This window comes from Cynocephalus volans, chromosome 2, assembly GCF_027409185.1.
Source record: "Cynocephalus volans isolate mCynVol1 chromosome 2, mCynVol1.pri, whole genome shotgun sequence".
NCBI lineage: Eukaryota > Metazoa > Chordata > Mammalia > Dermoptera > Cynocephalidae > Cynocephalus > Cynocephalus volans.
In genome coordinates, this window is record NC_084461.1 from 110369476 (window position 1) to 110389917 (window position 20442).

The window sequence follows — 20442 nt, forward strand, 5'->3', positions numbered from 1 at the left end:
ACCTGGTATAATCCTTGATTCTTCCTTCTTCCAAACCTTGCCATCGAGTCCATTGTCATGACTTGTTAGCTCCACCTCCAACAATTGTTAAAATAAATCCAGATCAGTCTCTGCTGCCTTTTCCACAATCTGGGATATCACCATCTGTCACAGAGACTACTGCCATAGACAATATATAATGAATTAATATTCATCTGTTTTATTCTATCTGTGCATTAAATATAATCCTTTTCTACGGAATAGACATAACCATGTTTTAAAAATATGAATTGGATTATGCTTAAGGTCTCTTAAAGGTTTTCCATTACATTTAGAATAAAATCTAGATTGACTCTATCCTCCAAGGTCATACTTACCTTTCCCTACCATCTTATACCTCACTCGCTAGCAGCTCAATCAACTCCAACCATGTGAACTTAAACACTCTAAGTTCTCTCACGTCTGGCAGCTTTTAGTGCATGCTGTTTCTAGTAATAAGAATGCTATTCGTATATGCTATCCATCCTGGGCTTTTTAATTTGCAAGACCCTAAAATCTTTTATTCTTCACCCCTTATTTTCCATCAGAGCACATTATTTTATTTCTTTCATTGTACTTGATCTATAATTACAAATTTATTTGCTTATATTTAATTACCTGAGTCTCTCAATAACCATGAGTTCCACAAGAGAATCCAGTATCAGTTTAGTACATCAATGGTGAGTGTAACACATAGTAAAGACTTAATAAATATTTATTAAATAAAAATTGAAACATGGATGAATAACATTACAAAGTGAATTTGATGCTTGAGTTTCAATATTCAGAAAGTAGACCATTTAGAATTGTAAATATTTAAGTATTAATGTTCATTTTAAATGTAATGAGCATTTTAAAGAAAAATCTAATTCATACATGAAGTTATCTAAGTCTAACACTCACAGTAATTCACATTTAAATCTAAAGATTAGGTTTGGACATGCTCGGATTGAAATTAAAATCATATTTCTCATGTTCAGGTTAAAACTCTCAACTCCAACTCAAGGAAATAGTTATTAGAGAATAGAAACTAAATGTGCTATTTAAAGCTTAACAAACTGTTAATTTTCAAATTTTGTGCAAAAATGCCATAGGGTAAATGGAAAATGTTTATTTCTTCACGTTAAGTCATGTAGCTCTACTTTATTTAAATATGTGTTCCAAACGTAATTTCATCTACATTCTGAAATAAGATTTATACATATTAATATCAGAAAAAGCATAGTTCTGAGACTATGGGTTCAGCAGAAAGCAGTATACTTGGCAATAGAATTGTCACCTGAAGGACCCTTACTTCATTTCTTCCTGTGGTGCAAGTATGAAAAGCAGAGAAGAGCCTCTTGCCGGCATTTGGAGTTTCTGGCACAGGCACAGATGTGCAACTTCCCATGGGATAATGATCCAGAGTTGGTGAGTGGAGATGTAGAATCCAGGGAAAGTCTTGGCGTAATTCTATCTCAGACACTTGTACTGGGGAAGATGGGAAAACAAGAGGAAAAAATAGTTCACATGTAGAGTGTACAGTCCAAATGTAATGCTTATACTTATAACACTTTTAATAGGGAAAAGAGTACATTTTTCTGTCTCTTTTTAAGCCATAGAATTTTTTTCTAGGACAGTGGTTCTTAACCTTGGGCAAACAATAAAATTACTTAGGCTTTTTAAAAATTCCCAATACACAGACCACATTCAAGAACAATCAAATCAGATTTTCTGCTTTTTAAAAAAATTTATTTACTTTTTATTGTAACATAGTTGTACATATCTGTGGGGTAGAGAGTTGAGTATCAATTCCTGTGTGGAATATGTGATGTTCAAATCAGGATAATTAGTATATTCAACATTATACAATGTAATCGGTTTTTGTGGTCCCATACCAATTCCTCCCTAACTCCCCTCCCTTTCCCAGCTCTGGTGGCCTCAGTTCTGTTCTCTCCTTTTAAAAGCTCAATATATCATTGTGACTGTTGTATCTTTCTTCTTTTTTTTTAATATGTTTATTTTTTTGCTCCCACTTATGAGTGAGGACATGAAGTATTTCTCCTTCTGTGCCTGGCTTACTTCACTTAACATGATTTTCTCTAAGTTCATCTATGTTGCTGCAAATGGCAGTATTTTATTCTTTTTTATGACATAGCAGTATTCCATTATGTATATATACCACATTTTCCTTATCCAGTCATCCCATGATGGACATTTGGATTGCTTTCAACTCTTGGCTATTGCAAATACAGCTGCAATAAATATGGGTTGCAGGTATCCCTTCAATGTGATTTCCATTCCTTTGTGTATATACCCAGCAGTGGAATTGCTGGATCATACGGCAGTTCCATGTGTAGTTGTTTGAGGTGACTCCATACTGTTTTCTATAATGGCTGCACCAATTTTCAGTCCCACCAACAGTGTAGGAGGGTTCCCCTTTCTCCACAACCTTGCTAGCATTTGTTATTCTATGTCTTTTTGATTCTCTGTAGGTGGTACCCAGGAGTCAGAATTTTTAAAAACTACCCAGCTGATTCCAATATGTAGCCAAGATACACTGTTCCAGGGTCTTCTCAGATATAGCAAGGCATAACTAAGATGATTATAAAATGCATGTACACACAAACATTTGCACACATGATTATATATTGGGAATATATTCATATAGCCAGATTCACAATTATATTAGCTGATATATATTCTTTGGTTATAATGCACCAAAATATTCAAGATATCTGAAAAAGTTGATTAGTATCTCCTAAGTAAATGGGAGAAAAGTAGAACAAGTTGTACTAAAAGGTTTTAAGCATGCATGAGTATTTATGTTCCCAAATTTAAATATCCAAGCGTGCAGATACGTTGATATGTAAATTCAGTGTATCTCTCCAGGCAACAGGGAAATCTCCCTGCTTTGAAGCTTTTTTTATCTCCCCACTTCCTTTGTGGCCTCTGAGTTCTTTGACCCAAATCCACAGCTGATGGAGGGATAGAAAAGAGGAAGTGGGTTTTGGATTTGACTGTGTAGCAAGAGAAAGAAGAGAAAGACCACCCTGTGGTTTAGCTTCAATGTAGTATGACTTCAGAACCATACGAACCCTGACAAGATTCATTTCCTTTAACCCCTTCCTGTGTGCTTGGTCTTTTTTGTGCCAGGTCTGAAGAAAGAAAGAGAGAGTGGTTAAGGTATAAAAAAATCCAGGTCACCACATTTAGATGTGTAATTACGTATTTAATTTGCAAAAGGAAAGGTCATATCTGTTTGGTTCACTGCTGCACCCTGAGATTGTGCGAGAGATTGAGAGACATCAGATCCTCAACAAACAATTGTTGAATGAGTGAGTAAAGGGATAATTGAGACAGGAAGAATTTCTCTTTAAGAAATGAAGCACCATATTGGAGACTACTAGTGAATTATGCAACAATTTAAACAAAATACATGCTGTTCAATCTGTGCATTGACATATAAACTGCATTTTCCAAATGCAGTTCCAATGCCAAATTGATGTATGTCATCAATTTGATGGTCTTTTTATACAAATCCAATTTTTATTATAATTTCAATATGTATTTTTAATATTTGGTTTATTTTTGTTCCTAGCAAAATAAACACAACTAGCATCTCTATTTTTTCTTCTACTATCTATGAAGAAAAAAGTTTTCTGATTCACTAGTGTGGTCATTTTTTGCTATCTTCTTTAGTCTAAATTTGCATTACATGCTATTTTGGTCTTCCAGCCACCTGTTACACTTCCAAATATTGTTGTGTGGGTGAATTAGATTAAGAATCTCCAAGTTAAATATATTATGACAAATTAAATGAGCGAACATACAATAGTCATTAATTTGGTTAATTTATGGCTATGCAATAATATAGAAAGATGTTCATTACCTAGAATTAAAGGACAAAAGCAAATGAAAAAACAGCACATAGAGTATGATACCACTTCTATAAATAAATATATTCTTATAGAAAAATAACTGTGAAAGTACACACCAAATTCTAAAAGTAAGACAGTTTTTTATTTTCATTATTTTATCAATCTTACCTACAAGAAGTTTTTATTACTTTTTAATAAAGAGGAAAATAACATATTATTTTAAAATGTATGGCAGATATTATAGCTCATTCCACAATGTTAAAAGAAATAGAATCTGATAGTCATCTGAAATAAACAAATAACATACCTATACAGCATTAGACAATTAAAAATTTGGATAAAAGGAGATTCTAAAAATTACTATATTGAAAATTAAGCCTGACCTGCAATCCACTGGACAATACTGGATTATTTGTCCACTGATAATATAGATAAAAATATAGAAAAACATGTAATGGCAAGATATAAGCAGATTTTCCCCCATAGATATTCCTGGATGCAAAGAATTGGGTGGTTCCTCTTAGATTAAGCAGAACTGTTGGCTTCTAAGAAAATACAAAACTAATAAGGTTACTGCTGGAAATGTCTTCACACACACACAAAAAGCTGATTAACAAAAAGCCATATTCCATAGGAGAGGTGGGTGGAAAAACAAGGAAATCAGGCTTTCTGCCAGTTTTCCTAGACAGAAAAGATATCTCATGAAATATTCATGAAACACTTTTTATCCGAACAATTGAAAGAGATTATAATATATGTTTTAGAACATAATTCTTTCAAAATGAACCTTTACTCCACAGAACGAGGATTGGCAACTTGCAACACATATTCCAAAGATAACAGGCACTCTGATTTTCTTGGGCTGTCTACTGCCACTGCATTTCCTCACTTAAACAGAACTTGGGTCACCTACTATGCTTCCAGTACAACAACTGGGTTGAAGCAATTCCTCTCATCTCCAAACCCCTAGAAATTACAAATCAGTATTCTGTCAACATTCCTGTGCCTGAGCTACAAGAAAAAGCAAAGTCCTTGACACACACCTTCCTGAAAAAGTTCCATCGCCAGACCATGGCACCTTTCCTTTGTAGCATTTGATACAAATACAACTTTACATAAATGTATGTGCTTATTCATGTAATGTCTATCTTTCCCTCTAGACTGTAACCTCCATGAAGGGAGGTGCAGTGCTCAACTTTGCTTACCATTATTTACCAATGTCTTGGATAGTACTTAATCTACAGTAGTCACTCCCCAAGTGTTTGTTGAATAAGTGAATAAATGAATCGTTCTAAATGAAAAAGAGGGGAAATGTGGTCCCACAGAAAGTGTGCCAGAGTAAATTACACATGATATTTGTGACTGTCATGAAAGAATGAATAGCCAAATAAACTGTTATATTTTTGATAGAAGTACCTAGGTTGTAATCATTTTATCCTACAAGACACATGAGAAAATCTAGCAAGGTTATGAGAGGGGGTCTAATAAAAGGTATTAGTGCTTTGAAATGGGCAAGGATAAAGAAAGGCCTCTAGGGGAACAGTCCTAAATTTTATAAATGAGAAAATGGGCCAAAAGTTATTAATTAAACACAGTAAAGAAACTTATGTATTAAGAACAGTTTTATAAAGATATCAGAACATATCATGTGCCACTGAACAGGTCAAAGAATGCTGGACAAATTGAAAAACTGTACTTCATTAAAATTAAGAGCCTGTGTTCGAGAAAAGACACCAGCAACAAAGTGAAATGCAACGTATAAAATGGCAGAATATATTTGCAGTACATGTAATTGACAAAGGATTCATATTCATAATCCATAAATAACTCCTACAAATCAATAAGAAAACAGCAGAAAATGCAATTAAAAAATGGACAAGAGATCCAAACAGGCAGTTCACATATACACATAAAGATCTCCCTACGGTCAATAAACATTAACTATCTGGGGAATGAATTTATTAAAATAGGTAAAGCTAAAAAGACTGACATTGCCAATTACTGACAAGGATGCAGAGCAACTGGCATTCTTGTACATTTTTTTGAAAACTTATTGAACCTATGCATACCCCATGACTTAGCACTTCTACTCAAAAGTATATACCCAACAAAAATGAGTACACATGTACAACAAAACACATGTACAATAAACTTCATACTAGCATTATTTATATTAGCCCCAAAGGGAAAACAACACAAAATTTCATCAACAGAATGGACATATAAATTATGGTGTAGTTATACAATGGAATACTATGCAGCCATGAAAAAGAAGAATTTTCTGCTATGTATAACAATATGGAGCAATTTCATGAATGCAACATAGAGCAAGGAAGCTAGGCACAAAGAGTATGTACTATATGATTCCATTTATACAAAGCTAAGAAATAGTTGAAAATAACCTCTGCTTATTTCTTTTTAGAAATAAGGATTGCTGTTACCTGTATGGGGCGGGGGGGGGGCTGGAGGGAGGAGTAATGAGGAACTTCTGGTGTGATATTGGTGTTTTTTCCTTGATCTTGGTGAACAAAAGGATGTTCACTTATGAAAATCTGTCAAGCTGTATACTCATGATTTTATACTTTTCCTGGGTTTAGTATAGTTCATTTAAAAGTTCTTGTTAAAAATAATATGCTGGACTTCACAACAAATAACATGAAGCAGTGTTTCTCCACATATGTCCCACAGATAAGCTGCAAGAAAAAAGTAAGGACAAACAAGTTGGGAAAATCATCTTACTAAATCTCCCATGGTTTGTTCAAACTAGGTTTTTCTCACCCATTTGGTCGCAGATCCCTAGCAACTATTTATAAATCCTCAGAGTTATTATTCTCTGAAATACGCTTAGGAAAACATGGCTATAAATACAACAGAACATGCAAGGCTCCTGCAAGAACAGGCAGGCTTGGAGATACGACCAGACACGTCAATGAAAGCTAGCAGTCAATAGAGAGTGGTCAGCTGAGCAATTCAAACACCAAAATTCAAAGTATGACAGGGACAGTGTAATTCATCAGGTATGAGTGCAAGCAGCTCAAGTAACAGAAAACTAGAAAAACAAAGCAAAAAACTCACTTTGTTTGAAAAGCTCTCTGGATCATTAGGTGAGGCTGACAGCTATCATCAGCTGATGAAGGGACAAGGAGCATTTCCACAAGAAGAAACTTAAACATAGAAGCAGTGCTCCCACTCCATGCCTAATTTGTCTTTGGATTCTCTAAATTAGAACCCTAAAACATAGGATGAACCAAGACCTGCAAAGAAGAGTAACAATATCCTATGATCAATCAGGGCCTGCAAGTAAGTCACAGTGGCATTTATTCTTTTATTTTTCAACTAACAAGTAGTTATTGAATGCCTTCTATATGCCAGACATCACGTGTGCACTAGTGAATAAGAAAGCTTGATAGAGTTTTGCAGCACTGGTGAACATGAACAAAATCATTGCAAGTGTATGCTAGTGAATACAAGTACTGAATGCTGTGGGAGCCTAAAGTAACGAATGGCTACTCCATTTTGTTGTCAGGACAAAAGTTGTACAGATTTTACAAAAGAAATGCAGACGTTTCAGGGAACAACAAAATATACAATAAAATAGAAGCTAAGTTTTTAGGACCTTAGGGATGCATTCCTACTTGGTTAGAGAGTGTTCAGTGTTTTTCCAGGCAGGCTATTCAGCACCAAAGGATTTGGCTTTTGGTATGCTAACGAATATTTTTACCTCTCAGAAGTTTGGGGTCAAAAGCAAGAAAAGTTTGCATTAAATTGCTGAAAAGTGAGGAGTGTTTATGGGTAATATTAATCTAACATTGTCTGTGTTGTCCTCTTTCAGATCAGAAGCAGCCCCAATGAGGGCAGGGGATTGGTAGGTGACCTGAGTTTATTTCAAGGATACACCTTGAAGTAAGGAGGCACAGAAACTGGCCTCCACTGGTGCATGGCAATTTTGGGGGAGACCTGGAACGTGAGTCAGGATACTCTAGCTCCAGAGTGCTAATGAGTCAAATAGGCATTTTCACGCGGCAGCTTCCCTGGTCTCTATCTCCTGGCTTTTTCTATCCTGCTCCTACTGAGTTTGTTCCTATGACTTCCTCCCTCTTGTGGCATTTATTCCCTCATTGCTTCTATTTTCTGATGTTTTCTGCTTAGAAAGTTTTCTTCTTTCTATCCACCTCTCATTTTCCATGCCTCTCTACCCTGTCATCAGATCCCTTCTTGTCTGTTTCACATTCAAACATCCCAAGAGACAATGGATTGGGTCAGTTCTTCACCCTCCAGAAGAGAATGTACCGACTGACCATGTTCTCCAGCCAGAGCCCCTATCAGATGCCACGCCAGCCCAAATTTGAGCAGGACAAAGCATTGCGATGCCTGTTGGGGATAAAATGAGTAGAAGCAAAGATTGTGCTTAGAAGTGATTCTTGGATGTGGCAATTGCAGGCAAATTCTCTCTGTAGTGAATAGTGGAGAAGTGTGGAGTTCTTGGAAGTAGCAACATTTGCACACATAAATAAATTAAATTAAAAGAAAAGTGTTAAAGTGAATTTCTAAATTAGCTAGAGGAATTAGGATTAGAGCTAGAACAATCTTAACCTGTTCATGAAATTTTGTTTAGAAAAAGAAAAGTGACATATACTGATTGTAGTGGACAGAGAAGTAGATTAATAAAAATGCTAAAAACTCTCCCATTCTCCATCCTTGGCCCTAAGACAAGATAAGCTCCTCGTCCTAGCATTCTTCATGTTGCAGGTGGCTAGCATTAGATTCTCTGTTTGTGATCTTCCTTAGCCCCTAATTTTTTCAGCGTGGCTTACATCATTAATTGGTGCTTTTAATAAGAAAATACAAATACACTGGGTCAGGGCTTAAATGTATTCCAAACAAACACTTTCGTGGTTCTGTAACTTGACCAAGGTTTAGGATTCTTACAGTGCCCAGCTCCTGCTCCTTTCTGTCGGAGCAGATCATTGCCAGTCCCTTCTTCTAGGGATTTATATTCCCAGAAACAGAAATCCTAATATTACAGTTGCTATGGCTTTATCTGGCTTAAAGAAAATTTTGTTTAATTGATGCTGTTTGCAAAAAATATTTATGGTCAAATTTTGTGAACCAATAAAAAAGCATGTTTAAGTCCTTTTCTCGAAAGATTATGTTAAAAGCCCTAACCTACTCAATAGCTCAACATGCACAAATTTATTATGATTGTCACTTCATCTTTCCTAAAGAGAAACTCTTCATGAAGAAATTCCTTGTACAAAGAATCAGATAAACAAAGCCCAGAGGGATAAACACCGCATATATTCACTCATATGTGGGAACTAGGAGAGAAATAAGGAAGGAAAGAAAGACCACAGTAGTGCATAGGACTTGAAGAGGGAGAGAACATTCCTTGGGCTACAAAGTGGAGTGGAGGGGAGGGAAGGGGAAGGGAGAGGGAGGATGGGGATAATTGGGTGGGGGACACAGGGTACAAATGCAATTTGTGGTAATGCGTATGCTGCCAGTATGAATCTGGCCCTCATGTCATGGGCACGAGGGGTGACAATCAGTTTTGTATCTCATGAATATTAATAACCAATAAAAAAAGAATCAGATAAAATGATGAGACTTAAATCCTTAAAGAGTCATCATGGGTTTACGGGACTTTTGTATTATGTCTTGTATATAATCTTGTATTATAATTACTACACAGGATTCAAATCCAGTTCTAACATTTGCTAACAACGCATTTAGATAAGTTCTATAAATGCTCTTTGCCTCTACTTTCCTATTCATAAAGTGAAGACAATAACAAAACCAATTCACAGGTTTGCAGCAGGTATTTAGTTAATAAAAGCAGAATGCTCATGCTAGTGCCTGTCAACTAGTAAGCACTCAGTTAAATGTATTATGAGTTGGAATACAACCTTAAAAGTACTTAAGATTTTATTCGAGAATAAACACGACAGTCCATGAACCATCTGTGTTATCATTAGAGACAAAATAATTGATTAGATCCAAAGCCTGATATGGTACAGTGACTTCTGAACTATTAAGTTTCCAGACTGGAGGTTTTACATAATTGGAGTTGTCTGAGCGTTCTGGTCAAGGAAGAACCTGGCACTGTCAACCTAACTCAGCAGCAGGTACAAAGGACTCTCTTACAGGGAAGACACAATTAAGGGTTTTCAGAGGTAGAGAAAGATACCATAGTTTATATCACCACAGAGATAGTGATTCCTCTTTTAGGCCATTTTGCACAGCTTCTGATATTAGGGAAGTACACAGACTACAACGAGAGAACCTCTCTTCTCCCATTCAGTTATTCTTCCTGAAGCGCAAATGCAGGAGGAGCCTAAATAGATGTCTCATGGCATTTTCAAAATATATTCTGAGGAACACTTCCCCTTTAACCTCCCAATCTCCACCCTTACTCCCATCAGCAAAGATTTCAAAATTTACTCAGTTTGGGAAAAATTGTGTCTTTATGCGTAGGACAGAGTTTACAATATGCAGAAGCATCTTAAATGAAGTCCTGAAAAAAAGAAACTATTTTAATTTTGTTTAAATGATCTGTTTATCTTTTGGCTCCCAGCACCATTCCCTGCTTTGTTCTGCATTGCTGGGAATTGCATTTACAAGGTGTTCTCCTCAATGGGAGAAGCAGCTGGAAACTGGAGGGTACAAAGAGGGCAGAATCTAGTATGTTCCGACTTGTCTTTCAGTGGTATCTCCTTTAGGGGCTGTATATCCGCAGTGATTCCAGGCCCACTGGAAAACTCTTCCCTTCATAGTCTCAACTCGAAAACACAGCCCCAGGATGGATCTAGCTCCTGATGAATGGCTCTGGCTCTGGAAATACCACTTGGTGTTGGCAGCAGTTTTTGTAGTTGCTAATCTCCAGCAACAACAGTCCCTGTGCCTCTCTTCAGCTTTTCTCAGCCTGAGTTAATGAGTCCCTAAATTAAAGTCCCTCTATTTTTTCTATAATATTATTAGAATGCTGTTAATGCCATGAGTATTTTCTATCACACATAACAAAAAAGGTTTTGTAATGTAAAAGCTGATAGCATCCTTACTGGGGATAGTTTGAGCTGTTGGGAAGTGTCTAAGTCATTCAGAAAACAAAGCAGATTTGGATGGGTCAGACATTTTGAAGAAATACATATATTTACATTTATTTTTTTCTCTGGTTGACTATTTCCCTTGATGAAATTAAGCAGTTGCTCAATAGATTCCACCCCACTTTGTCCTATGGAGACAGAGCCTTCATCTCATTTCAAATAATGGCTTTTCCCAAAGGAAGTCTCTCCTTTCAGGATATCATAATAAGCTAATGGACTGAGTGATCAATGTTGTGTGCGGTGGAACATTAGAAATGTGCCATAAAATATGGAAAACAATTTAGCCACTCTCTAATGCAGGCAATTCTTGTAAAAACTATACATGAAAAACATGTACCCAGCCATTTTTTTCATGCCTTATGACAAGATTATATGCAATAAAAACCTTGTCTTAGCAAATCAGCACGTTAGAGGATGCTGTCAGCAATAACTTTGCAAAGACATGTCCATTACCAAAGAGGGGCATTATCCTAAATTTACTCTCATTGAAGATTGATGTCTGCTATAAGCCACCATCTGTCTCTAGATTCTATGGTATGACAATGCTGTCACTCTGCACAGTGGGGGTGGTTTGTGGCTTCTTGTTTTCTTTCAGTTTTATCTTTTCAAATTTGAAAATGGACAAGCAACTATTAGAACAAAACAACAACGTATGACTGACCATGTGAGGTGTAAGAATCAAACCCAGACAAACTTTTTTCCCTTAGGTAGGATGTAGCATTCCTTCAATGAGTTGTTGGAATGTGATTACCTTACAGTGCTTTATCCTAATGGATTATCAGCTATTTTGTGACAAGAAAGAATATTTCAGCACATCTGGTCAGTTTTACAAATTCCCCCAATTAAATTGCTTAGTGACATTTTTACCAAGCAAGTAAGGATTTTCTGATTTGAATCCCTTTTTCTTTATTTCAAAGGGAAAACGAATAGATGTTCTTTGTCTCAATGCTTCTTGTCTGTTGAATAGAACTTTGTTGATTCCTCTTCTTTATCAGTAATGTTTGACTATTCAGTTCCAATAGATGTTTATTTATAAATCGCATATAAATCATATAGATATATGTTACTATACCTATATATATTATATACATTATAAAATATATACAACTATATAAATATAAAATGATGAAATGAAAATAAATGTACACAGAAGTTAGAGTATTTTTACCCACTTATTTTAACCCTATATTTCATCTCATGAGAGATCCCAATCAGACTTCTGGGTTATATCTTATAACAGTCAGGCCATGTTGTGAATTCGGTTTTGATGCAGAGGTTTCCATTAACTTTTGTCTGTTGGAGGTAAGGTTGCCAGATAAAATACAGAACACTTAGCTAAATAATGATGGGGCATGCTTAGATTAAAAAACTACTTATTATTTACATGAAATTCACACTTAATTAAACATCCTGCATTCTGTCTATCTATCTGTTTATTGGCTAGATCCATCAACTCTACTTGCTGTCCAGTCACCTGAAGCTCCTAGTTCTTTTCCTACTTTAGTTGTCTACTCCTTTCCCCAACTCCCTCACCAAGTCTGTAATTATCTATCAGCACAGGACTGACAGATATAAAGAAACGTATTTTGCTATGATTTCTTTAAAAGATGTCTGAAATGTGTTTATGTTTCTAGGCTTCTCCTACCTGGTACCTGTCTCAATGGGACACCACAAAGCCAGTGTTCCTATATCATCTAAATTGACTGTGTGCATGCACGTGTAGTGTTGACTGGGTTAGTTCATTCATCAGTCATTTATTCAATGCTTATTATGTTCTAGGCAGTGGGCCCTGAACTCATGGCGTTGAGAAGCATAAGACATGATTCTGTCTCCCTCAGAGTACAAGTCAACATCCTAAAAGTGATCTATGTAGCCCTACACATATGGCCCTATGGCAGCCATGAAAATGTACTTCTCAACTCTCAGGCCACGTCTGCGTGGCCCGCTCACTCCCTCACCTCCTTCAGACCTTATTCTCAAATGCCATTTTTTAAAAATGGGACTTTAATTGGCCACCTTTCTAAAATTATATTCCTTCTTATACTTAGTATCTCTCCTTATTACTTTATTTTTCTCCTCAGCATTTACCATTATCAAACTCTCTATTCACCGTTTACTTTATTGTCTTTCTACCTGACTGGGAAATAGATTCTGTGAGGGCAGGAGTTGGCTATTTTACTCATGGCTGTAGAACAATGCCTGGAATAGTTCAGATAGAATGGTGCTGGGAACAGAGTAAATATTCAATAAATGTGTGTTGAAAAGATGAATCCCTGTCCTCAAGTAGTTAAAGGTCTTGTGGAGGAGACATAAAGCAATGAGATACCATGCTCTAGCATCCTGGTATAGTGGACTGACTAAAGTCAGGAGTCCTGAGCTCTTGTCCCTGCTCTGCCTCTAACAGGCTGTGTAATCTCAAGTAATGTAAATGTTTTGGATTTCAGTCACCTCAATTCTAACACAAGGAGCTAGACCGAATCAACTTCCAGTTGAGAAACTTCATGAACCTATATAATAAATCCTTCTTGGTGGCTGCTTTTCTCATTTGCTTTTGGAAGCTACATAGTTCATGGCGTTAAGACATGTATTAACAGCTTCATTTGCTGGTGAGAAATACATGGTACTTTTTCTTTTTGTGTGATCTGCATTTGCATTGCAGGGCAGTAATAGCAGATTTCCGTAGGTGTCTTGATGAATGTTATGACCTTTTGTTTCTTCACAATCGCATCACTGGAGGCCTGCATGATCTGGTGTCATCAGAGAGAGAGATTCCTTTCACAGTTCTGGGTCAGAGGTACAGGTATTCATGGAATCTTAACTGTGTCAATACATGGATTAAAACAGAATAATGAATTTGTGCTGTGTTCCATGGCATTAAGTTAGACTTGACCTTTGAATCACATTCAACAGCGTGCAATCATAGGCCACAAGTCAGAAAGGTTTAAGTAATGTTCTGTCAAGGAAAACTGATTTAGTCCAATTTGATTTTATATGGTGCTTAGAATTTAAGAAACTCTGTAATATCATTGTGAGTTATAGAAATCTATTAAATATGAGGATGTTAAAGTTTGGAGCATTTCACAAAATTTTAACATGCACATATAAAGATAAATTTTATTTGTATATATTATATAATGCACTCCTATGGTACAGGTGTAGCTCATCTGGGGGCCTGGAATTTGCAGGGATTAAGTGATCAGAAAATGAATAATTTTTAATGCAACAGGGGACTTCTTATTCTAGAGAACTTTGTTAGTTATTTTGAATAATGAATAAATATTTTTATATTACGAATAATTCTCTTTACTCCACTTATTTATTTTACATATTTGTATTCTGTATTACTTGTCCATGGAGAGTGGTGTTCATCTTCATATTTCTCAGAGTCTTTTCTAACACCTCTGCTCTCCTCTTCATTTCCCGCTTTATCAGAAAGGTGCCAGTGGCTTTTCAAGATATCCCTTGGAGGGAGTTTAAATGTTGTAGATTATTCAGAGCAACATATCCACAAAACAAATAAACTTTTTTATGTTTTACAAATATTGACCATTATATATTTCCATAGAAAATCTGTGATGTTTTGCTGGTAACAAAGTCTATCTCTTTACTGTGTCTTACCAAAGACTTCCATCCCATCAAGTGTGAGAAGGGGCTGTGTGTGTATCAAGCAATGCTCATGATAAGTCTGTAGAACTGAGGATTTTCTTTTGAATTACAGTACATCAGTATATTTTACTCATCACAAAAAAATCAATAGATTGTAATATATTTTAATATTATATTATTTTCATAGTTGAATTTGTAAATGTATTTCATAGTATATCTTTTCATAGTTGAATTTGTAAATGTATTATTTATGCATGACATTATTATTATTATTGTTGCTGTTGTTATTATGTGCTATTTAAATGTGACAAAAGACAAAAATCCTAGAAGATTGTTCCTAAATGCAAGAGATTAGATTAGATATACATATTCATCTATCAGACACTATCAATCTTTTTTTGTTTTGTTTTGTTTTGTTTTAATCTTAGGAACTACTTCCTATCAAACTTAATCAGCACCTACTTTTAGAAATCTGTCATCTACTATGTTTATTTCAAATCCATAAAACAGTGTGCTGAATAGCACATTTGCAGCTACAAAAATTAATTCAACATAGATCAATTACACAACTTTAGCAAAACGATGAAAAATGATGGCATAAAATTGTGTGGTTGTTTGAGAGGTAGCAAGGCTAAGGGTAGGCTTTATTTTGTTCATTTTATTTCATGTGATGTAAGGTAGACCTGAGCAAATTCATAAAAGGAATGGAACAGTAGAGAGAGGGCAATTAAGGATTCAAGTGGAGAAAACAAGTAATAGTTGGATCAAGTTCCTTTACTAATTGGGATAAAGACCAGATCAAGGGTCAAGGTGGAGGGTTAGTCTCGGAAAGAGGATCAAGAAGGAAGCGAATTAGGTAAAGTGAAGAGAGGGATTTTGAGCTGTAAAAAAATGTCTGGCTCTAGTACAAGTTTTCAAAATAATAGGCCGATGGCTGAATTTAAAGACATATTATTCTGTATGATCCTTAGAGCACAGAAGTAGGTAAAAGTTATGGGACACTGATTTCAGGGCATCCCAAGGAATCTCTTCCTAGCAATGCTAACTGTCCATAAATAGAGTGATCACATGAGATATTGGGTTCTGATCCTTGCCACATGCCAGGGAAACCTACTTGCTAGATGGTTACACAGATGATCCAAACACGGAACAAGAAAGGAACATGTCAGGCTGCAAGAATAAAAGCTTTCAACCACTAGTACAGACACTCAGAAGGCTAGTTAAGGACACATAATTTCTTGTGATAAATAACTTTCTTGAGCAGACTAGAAAAAGGAAGGAGAAAGTAAGTAGAATGGTATATTTTAATTAGCAGAATGACAAAGTGGCCATAGTAACAATTAAAAGGGAAAAGAATGATGGCCTGGAAGAATGGGTTGAAAGGGTTAAAGGATCAAATGTCTCATGGATGATAAAGTCCATGAAAATTACCTCTTTGAAAGAACATTTCTCCTCCACACGTCCTGCAAGTTCTACTCCCAACTCGTTATTCCTCAGCCCGCCTGACCAAATGTTGTTCAGGAACTTACATGGTAATGTATTCCAGCTAGCTTGGAATAGCTCTCTGGCTTTGAACCAAGTCTGTTAAATTCAGTTTTAGAAATAAAGACTTTAAGGATAATGATCTCACTGCATTATCATGAGTAGTGTCAATAAGTAGAGAAAGGTACACACCTTTCAAACAAACTTTGCCGTATTTCTTGATAAATTCCTCAAAGTTTCTCATGCTTTGCAGGTTAAGTGGAAATCTAAAAAGAAGAAACAAGCAAAAACCACTGAAAGTTACTGATAAAATAGGGTGGCACCTGTATGACAATTAACTCGTAAATATACTTGACCCATCTTTAAGTTTAAATTTCTTCCCAACTGCTCTGACATTTATTTTTCCCCTTTAATTTAAAACAAGATTATCACATTGGAATAAGATAAGAATTGGATAAAAATAAATTTACATCAATTAATTCTTCCATCATTGATGAACCATTAAAAAGTGTTTTGGATTGTAGCTGAAGACAGAAAACTCTGGAACAATAAAGTGTGGTCAAGAGACCATTGCAGGAACACTTCACCAAAGGAAAAAGTACATCAAAGACTTTCATCAAGAGCATGTCCTCCTCAAAATATTTGCCTGCTGAGTGTGAAATGATATGTGGAATCAAAACTTGAGATAAGACAGACTCTCACCCCCATACATCATTAGTAAGAATTTAGGCAGATACTCCACCTAAGAGAGCTAGGCTTTAACTTCCATAGAGATAAATTTGATATTGTGCAGAACCCAATCGGTCTAATTTTGCAAATAAAATGTCATGGTCCATAAGACCAAAAGCTGTAGATAAATCCTGCACCCTATAATAGATGACCCTTGCATCCACAGCCCTGTAGATATCATTTGTCACTTTTAAAACAAATGCTTTAGTGGTTGGATAAGATAAGAGGAAACTCAATTTCTATACTAGTAATGTACTAAGGTGTCAGCACCTAACCAACCAGTGACCAATACAAAGTGGTGGTGGGGGGGATGTGCTGCAAATTTGTCTTGATTAACTTCAGAAATAAGTAAGCATTTGAATCACAAGGTCCTGGGATTTTATTAAGACTGCAAAAACATGGTCTTTCCCCACAGAAAATAAACGTGCCTGGGTTAGAAAATGAATGTTTTGTAGGAAAAATGGACAGTTGTTTAAGGGGCACTCAGTTGTCAGCCTCACTGTGCTCCTTGTTTCTTCTTTTCTATTCTTCTGAAAATTCATTATTAACCCAGTAAAAATGAGGGAATGACTACTTACCTGATCAATTCAATAATGGGAAACTTTCTGTCTCGTTAGAGGCAATGGGGGACTTAGGTGGGAAACGAGAAAGTAGAAGGGAAATAGATGGTGAATCTGGGCATCTTTTGTTCTTACCACAAAATAATATGTGTTCATCAGACATCACCAAACATCTGTCTTACTAAATATTGTTTATATACAATAACTACAGTTTTTTAAAAGGTACTTCCTGCAGTCAGAATGGACTCATGATTTATTCAAGGGAACACACTTTCCTTCTTCAACTAGATTATAAACTCTTCAACATTGAGCATCTAATCATGCATTTTCCAATGATGTAATACAGTCTTGTCGATAAAAAAGAAAATTGCTTGAGAAATACTTGTAAACTAGATTGGAGAGCCTACCAAACCAAACTCTTTCTCCTGATCATTGCTGTTTCTTTGGTATCCTGTTATCTTTCAATGTAAGTAAAAGCAAACAGTCAGCCTTTTATTTTGGTTAATTCAGATGTATTCTTTAGTATCTCAGAAAGGATACTTCATTAAATCCACACCTAGTGGATGGACCATATCTTTAAATGCTTGATGTCTTGATAGCATGCTCTTTAACCTACTGAATATGACCATCACAATTGAAAAACACCATTAGGATCATTATCTTTGACAGTGAAGAAGTGCACACTTACCACTGCTGAGAATGCTCTTTCCTGCTTTATGTTGTTCTTTCAAGGCCAGCTCTTTGCAGTCTATTAAGAAATACGGCTCTAGAAGTCTTGGGGTTTACCTTGCGGGTAGAGGATCTGGGAGCCCAAAGCACAGTTAAATCAAATTGATGATGTTCTATAATGAAGTGTTTCATCATCTGAACTTAGTACAGGAGCCACAGCTCTTTCTGTCTAATATGTGATACATTTTTTCCCACATGAGTTATTTTCAAAATTCTTTAAGATTTTTTTCTGTATGAAGGGCAGGCTGCATTGCAGAGTCTGATCTCTGGATCAGACCAGCTAGTTCATCTGAATTAGCCACCCCTGTGAGCACTTCAATGGCTGTTCTTAAACATGGCATTCTTCATACTTTTTTTTTTTTAACTTATATATAGAGTATCATTCTGTGATTAACTTAATTGAAGATAATTCACATGTAAAATTGTAACTAATTACCTCTTTGAGACCAGGCTAGTTTGGGATGATGGAAATATTCTGAACTTGGATATTGGTAAAGTTTGCACAAGTCTGTAAAAATTTACTAAAACCCATTGAAGTATACACTTAAAATGGCTGGATTTAAAGGTATGTAAGTCATGTCTCAGTAAAGCTGTGTGTAGAAAAATAATTTGGCATTATTTCCTGCTTAAATTTGATATGAATGAGGTTTTTCCAAGCAGATTTTATGCTGGGCTAAAATCCGTGCCTGTCTATATTAAATATAGGTAGGTATTCAGTAAGTGACTCCTATAATTGGGTTTATTTTCACATATTCCCTCTCACCCAATTTGAATGATCCCACTAAACAGCCCCAGGAAAATCAAAAAATTTCGTAAGTTTTCTGAAGCAACTTGGTTACTATGGAGAATAAAGTAAAGTTTTAAATTTAACCCTAAATAGCTATATACAGTGGTGTTGAGCCACCATTCCCTATTTAAATTGATAGCCCCCCAAAGGGAAATGAGGGTGAAATCAAGGTTTTAAAGGAAAGAGTATGGGCACTTCTGTGTATTAAGATGTATAACCACTTGCGTAAGAGAGTGAGCCTAGTTTAATAGGGCAGACTACATTGAGGTAGTAGACCCAGCGACAGTCATAGACAAACATCTGGACAGTAGGTGTCATCAACGGAGTCTGGCCACAGACAACAGACAGACAGGTAGTTAGTGTCAGGAACATCCCACACTTGAGTTCAAAGCAGCACTGCTGATATTTAGGAAAGGAGTCTAAGAAGACGAACAAGATATAGTAGTCCACTGAGATAAACAAATGGGTACAAGAATTAAAAATAGGAAGTCATTCTAAGTGGATTAAACACCACTTGGAGGCTAACTACTGAGAACAATAGCAAAGCCTAGCTTCTAATACTAAGGCAGAAGGTCACAGTGAGCTGAGCCACAGGCTGACCTGAAGTTGATTTGCTTAAGACACTTACTTAAGTTTAAGTTCTCCCTGATTTGCTGCAGAACTCTGGCTGGGGGTTTGGGTAGGGGCTATGGAGCTGGGAGCCTGGTGCATCATTAAAATGTCTGTAACTGGGATGTGCAAACATCCAGTTGTAGATTAGCAAGACTTTGGGCTGATTGGGACCTGATTGCTTCTTTGCCTTCCCTCTTTGGCAGAAACTGCAACTTCACTCTTCCCTTCTCTCCCTCCTTACACACGCTTTGTGCAGTTTGAAGTGGAGTACATTTGAAGTGCAATAAAATTTGGATTGGGAAATACTTGTCTATAATGTCCAGCTCAGTATGCTCACTACTTTCAGATAATTGGAAAAAAAATTTCTATGACATAGTGTTCATATTTATATCCCAAACACAAGCAATTTAGAAAACCATACCATAGAGCAAGTAGTTTGGCAATTTATAAACTAAGTTAAGAAATTGTCAGTCAATCTTTTTCATTCTGTCTTCCCACAAACTTAGGCAGGATGATGATAGTGAACTTCAACCCACTACTACTGTTGAAGCCGCCCTGTTCATGTACATAAACCCACAGAATGCCTACAAGAAGAATTTAATAGTTTATCATTTTACCAAAATAAGAAAAAAAGAGAGAGAGAACTAAAATCACAGTAGAATGAAAATGCTACATACCTATAACCTGTGAGTCCCCCAAACCAGAATGAAAATGTATAGGGTGAATGTCCAAAAACAATTCCGTGAGTCAATACAATAAATCAGGCCCAGATGTCGCAAACACAGTAAATCAATTGAAGCTGCCAAACCACTTCTCTCAACCTACTGGATTTAATTAAAACCACCACTTGGTTCATGAGAGGCCTTCCAACAGAGCAGATAATATCACTCAGGCTCAACCATCCACCCAAACCTGGCGTGGGAGATACAGAATGCTAAATGTGAATCTGCAGGCCT

General features: G+C 36.1%; 1 long non-coding RNA gene across 1 annotated transcript; it reads right to left on the reverse strand.

Moving 5' to 3' along the window:
- Positions 1-1333: 1333 nt before the first annotated feature.
- On the reverse strand, positions 1334-18154 carry LOC134366840 (uncharacterized). The gene is made up of 3 exons (XR_010022370.1): positions 18047-18154; positions 16262-16335; positions 1334-1488 (listed from the first exon to the last, which is right to left on the reverse strand). It is a non-coding gene; the product is annotated as an uncharacterized LOC134366840 (long non-coding RNA).
- Positions 18155-20442: the final 2288 nt, after the last annotated feature.